This window comes from Adiantum capillus-veneris, chromosome 30, assembly GCF_014529385.1.
Source record: "Adiantum capillus-veneris isolate H3 chromosome 30, ASM1452938v2, whole genome shotgun sequence".
Classification (NCBI taxonomy): domain Eukaryota; kingdom Viridiplantae; phylum Streptophyta; class Polypodiopsida; order Polypodiales; family Pteridaceae; genus Adiantum; species Adiantum capillus-veneris.
In genome coordinates, this window is record NC_140960.1 from 30,171,318 (window position 1) to 30,177,317 (window position 6,000).

The window sequence follows — 6,000 nt, forward strand, 5'->3', positions numbered from 1 at the left end:
TTATACTGATGAGAAATGTTGGTAAGTAGTCTTCATGGAAGGGGAAGAGATATTTTTATGTGTGTGAGAACATTCAAAAAGTTTGAAGTTTGGGACAACACCTAAATTATCTCCAAGATATTAGGGGCCTTTTAAATACTCAAGCAAGTTGGAGATATGGCTTACAAACTCTCGTGACATGGGTATTCTCATCTTCATCCAGTTTTTTATGTATGTCATTTATGTAAACGCTTGCATATGGACAACAATGTCATTGACCAACATATTGGTTGATTAATCCAATGAACTTCCAACCCAGCTGCTTTGAACTTAAGTGCGTTCTCAACTATCATGATTTATGTACTTGCCATCATGTGTGTCCACAAGCATTAGTCAAGTGGAAAGACAGACCTGAGGAGGTGCCAGTTGGAAAAACATTAGTGTTCTTAATAAGAAATTTTCCAGTATTGTTTTTGAGGACAAAACACTTCTCCAAAGGGGGAGTAATGCCAGGCCAAGGGTCTAGAGGCCAGGGGCCATTCTAAATCAAGAATGTGTGGTTGCAATTCCATAAATCTATAATGAAAACAAGAGACTATCTACCTTGAGGCTCTCTGCTATAGGAATTGAGTAATTATGAGCACGAAGTGAACTTGATAAGCATGGCAATCAATCACCAAAAAGGATAGAAAGATTCATGTTATAAAATGAACAAAATGGACTAGAGAGAGTCTTACCTCTTGTGAATCTATCCTTGTTAAAATACTAGTGCACATTCACAAAGCTCATAGCCAAGGCAAAACTAGTAACTTGAATGATGCTTTGCAAGTAGACCCAATTGTGACGCTACATTTATCAAGTGAGCTGTGCCCAAACATTGTAACATGAATAGAATTGAAGCTCCATGACCAAAGCAATTCAAATCGACAATAATTAGTGTCACAAATAACAATAATAAGTAGTGACGAACATGCCATAATGCCCTACATGTAGTGAGAAACATGCCATAACTATAGACTCAACTTGAAGTGAGATCAACATTCCCACATGCTAGTTCAGTCGATTCACCTTGTGCATAGAGCCTATCTTAAGTAGAATCAACCTTCTCAATCATCAAACTATCTTTGACAGAGTGTACTACGGTTTAACAAAAGCGAAACGAAGTTCACCAAACAACACTCTATGTATGAAACACATAAATAATAGAAGGATAATCATATGACTATAATGGCATGTATTATAAATGTGAATGAGTATCTCAATAACGCCAACTTTTTAGTGTGTGGTGATCCTAACTTAATCAATAGGGCATTGGCACATGGTAGAATCTTTGCTTTTCATGTTTGCCTTCAAAGCACCTTGCTTTGCAAGTTATGATTATTTCCAAATTAAGGTTAAAAATTGTATGAAAAGCGATAAAAACTTGAAATTGCCAACCTTGTCACCCATTCTTTGCCATTTTGGGTAGATGCTAGAAACAAAAGCTCCCTCGAAAATGAATTTTGGATTATGTTGTATTAGCAAGTACCAACCCCGCTATGATAAATTGTCTTGAGAGCCTTGATCTTTGTATGGTATTGAGGCTTATAGACATGGATTTCAATATGCCTTGAACCCTCCCCATGTACTTTGTAAGCCTCTTGGCTTGATTCATATCGATTGGATATAATAGGCAAGCTCTCAACTCATTATATAGGGTGTCATATATACCTAGAATTGATCATGTTTAAGCCTTCAAAACCCCTCAAGCCTGTATGATTATAGCATAGCTCAAGCTTTTATGATTATAGCATAGCTCAAGCTTTGGAAATGCTTGTCAACATTGTGCATAAATAGTCCTTACTATTTGTCTTCAAGGTAGGCACATTTGCAACCTTAGATCTCCGATGATTTGAGTGGATGCATTCAATATCGATTTTATATTCTTAGAAAGTAGTATTAATAAGGAAAATAGTAAACAAAATATCCCCTGGGGACCTTCAGCCCTTGGCCCCCTCCCACAAGAGCTCAGGCAAGAAAAATTTACCCTTGAATTTGACAAGAAAAAGACACTTGACCCTCAATTTATAGTCCTTTCTTGCTCTTAGATAGAAGCACCATGTCTGAGGTTAACATAATTAAGTGCTCAATAATTATTACTTAAAAAATTAACCCTCAGAAACCTCATCATGACATCTTGCAAAATAAACTTGTATATGGAGTAAAAAATTCAAAAAAACTCAAATCTTATGGCCATTCTTCTATTGATATGCTTTGTATGATGCCTTGCATGTATTGTAGACTTGCTTTCCTCGCTTGTCATGGCAGTCATGGTTGTTTTGCACATCCACCTATTTGTGGAAAGTTTGCTTATTGATTGAATTTTGAATCTCTCTCTCTCTCTCTCTCTCTCTCTCTCTCTCTCTCTCTCTCTCTCTCTCTCTCTCTCTCTCTCTCTCTCTCTCTCCCCCCCCCCAATGGGGTTGGCATTGAAATGCATGCTCAAATTGCAAATCTGTATTGATGTGTATTAGTTGAAGAGACAACATACCGGACATTAAGCTCCTCAAGCACTTATTGTGATTTATAAAATGCACCACAATTGGCATACATGTATGATGTCGACCAAGGCAGAGCCAAGCACAACACTTTCTTTCAACAACCTCAGTCTAACAATACCATTGTGAATCATTTTGCCCATATCAACATCTTGTGTAATGCCACATGCCTTCAAGTTGCAATTGTAGGTGATTGCATTTGGAGAGATGCCCTCTCTCTGCATGTGCTAAAAACACCCCAATCTTCCTGTCTTGACCCTTTGCCATAAAGATGGAAGCGTATGTAATTACATCTAGAGACACACGTTCGCTTCACATCCACCAAAAAAAAGCCCAAACTTCTTGGCCTTGTCCAAGTTGGGCATATCCCACAATCAATGCATTTCAAGAGATGACATCCTGGACAGGAAGCTCCTCGAGCACTTTTTGTGCTTCATGAAGAGCACCAAGGTGGTGCCAAGCATGACATTTTCTGTCAACAACCCCATTCTAACAATATCATCGTGAAATTTTTTGCCCATATCATCAACTTTTGTAATGCCATATGCCTTCAAGGTGCGAGTGTATGTGAGTGCATTTGGAGAGATGCCCTCTCTCAACATTTGTTGAAAATAGCCGATAGCTTCCTATCCTCACCCTTGCCTTCAAGATGCAAGCATATGTGATTGCATCTAGAGAGACACCCTCGCTTTGCATCTACCAAAAACAACCCAAACTTCTTGGCCCTGCCAAAGTAATCAATGCATTCCAAGAGACAAAATTCCGGATAGGAAGTTCCTCAAGCACTTTTTGTGCTTTATGAAGTGCACCACTATCGGCCTACATGTTGACCAAGGCAATGCCAAGCACAACACTTGTTGTAAACAACCCTAGTCTAACAATATCATCGTGAATTCTTTTGCCCATACAACATCTTATGTAATAGCACATGCCCTCAATGTGCAAGTGTATGTGATTGCATCGAGAGAGATGCCCTCTCTCTGCATCGAATACAAATAGCCCAAATATTCCTAACCATCAAGCATATGTGATTGCATCTGGAGAGATACCCTCACTTCACATCTGTTGAAAACAGCCCAAAGCTTCTTGGCCTACCCAAGTTGGGCATATCCCACAATCATGCATTCCAAGAGACAACATCCCAGACAAGAAGCTCCTCAAGAATTTTTTGTGCTTTATGAAATGCACCACATCTGGCATGTATGTCAACCAAGCAAAGCACGACATTTTATTTGAACATTCCCAATTTAACAATATCCTCGTGAATTCGTTTGCCCATATGAGCATATTGTGTAATGCTACATGCCTTCAAGGTTCCAATGTATATGATTGCATTTGGAGGGATGCCCTTTCTATACATCTTCTGAAAATAGCCTAGAGCTTCTTGACCATCACCCTGACCCTGACCCTGACCCTTGCCTTCAAGATGCAAGCGTATGTGATTGCATCTAGAGAGACACCCTCGCTTTTCATCCGTTGAAAACATCCCATAGCTTCTTGGCCCTGCCCAATTGTGGGCATATCCCACAATCACTACATTCCAAGAGATAACCTCCCATACAGGAATCTCCTTAAGCACTTTTTGTGCTTTATGAAGCACACCATGTTCGGCATAACTACCCCGATCTAACAATACCCTTGTGAATTCTTTTGCCCATGTCAACATCTTGCATAATACCACACGCCTTCAATGTGTAAGTGAACATGATTGCATTTAGAGAGATTCACTCTCTTCGCATCTGCTAAAAACATCCCGAAGTTTCTTGACCTTGACCCTTGCCTTCAAGATGCAAGTATATGTGATTGCATCCGGAGCCCTTTCTTCACAACCGTCAGAAACAGCCCACAGCTTCTTGGCCCTGCCCAAGTTGGGGCATATCCTGCAATTAGTGCATTCCACGTGATGATGTCCCATATAGGAAGCTCCTCAATAAATTTTTGTGCTTTATGAAGTGCACCACATTTGGCGCACATGTTGACCAAGGCACAACCAAGCACGATGTTTTCTTTCAGCAACCCCTCACTAACAATATCATCTTGACTTCTTCTTGTGTAATGCCACATGCCTTCAAGGTGCAAGTGTATGTGATTGCATTGGAGAGATGCCGTCTCTTTGCGTTTGCTAAAAACAACCCAAATCTTCCTGACCTTGACCCTTGTCTTCAAGATTTCGGCATATGTGATTGCTTCTAGAGATTGCATCTTTGCTTTGCATCCACTGAAAATAGCCTAGAGCTTCTTGGCCTTGCCCAAGTAGGCACATCTCACAATAAGTGCATTTCAAGAGATGACATCGAAAACAAGAAGCTCCTCGTACACTTTTTGTGCTTTATGAATTGAACCACATTTGGCATACATGTCGTCCTAGGCAATGCCAAGAACCACCTTTTTTCTCAAAACCCTAGTATAGCAATATCATTGTAAATTCTTTTGCCCATATTAGCATCTTGTGTAATACCACATGCCTTCAAGGTGCAAGTGTACGTGATTCATATCCAGAGATTGCATCTTTGCTCTGCATCTGCCAAAAATAGCCCAAAGCTTCTTGGCCTTAACCAAGCTGGACATACCCCACAATCAGTGCATTTCAAGAGACGACGACTTGGACAAGAAGCTTCTTAAGTACTTCTCGTGCTTTATGAAGTGCACCACATTTGGCATCCATGTCAACCAAGGCTGTGCCAAGCATGATGTTTTGTTTTAACAATGCCAGTCTAACAATATCGTTTTCCTATATCGGTATCTTGTGTAATGACACATGCCTTCAAGGTGCAAGTGTATGTGATTGCATTTGGAGAGATGTCCTCTCTTTGCTTTTTCTGAAAACAAACTGGAGCTTCTTGAACTTGATCCTTGCCTTCAAGATACAAGCGTATGTGAATGCATCTCGGGAGACACCCTCGCTTTGCATCCGTAGAAAATAGCCTAGAACTTATCGGCCCTGCCCAAGTTGGGCACATTCCACAGCCAATGCACATCCCAGACAAGAAGTTCCTCAAGCCCTTTTTGTGCTCATGAAGTGCACCACATTTGGTGTAAATGTCAGTGAAGGTAGTGCCAAGCACGATGTTTTCTTTTGACAAGCCGAGTCTAACAATTTGATTGTGAATTCTTTTACCCATATGAAATCTTGTGTAATGCCACATGCCTTCAAGTTGCAAGTGTATGTGATTACTAAAAATATCCAAGAACTTCCTAACCGTGAACTTGTTGGACATATTTTGCAATCAATGCACTCCATGAGACAACACTGAGGACAGGAAGCTCATCCAGGATATCTTATGCTCTGTCAAGTCCACTACGCTTGACATACATACTTTATGAAACTATGAAAACGTTTACTGCACTTTGTAGAGAGAGAGAGAGAGAGAGTCCAATGGGCTCTTTAAAGAAGAGAGAAGGGGGCGGGAAACCAATTTTTTTGGTGTTCAAGTATTACTGCATTTATTATCGTTGTAATTACCACAACTATTATCGCCCGTAT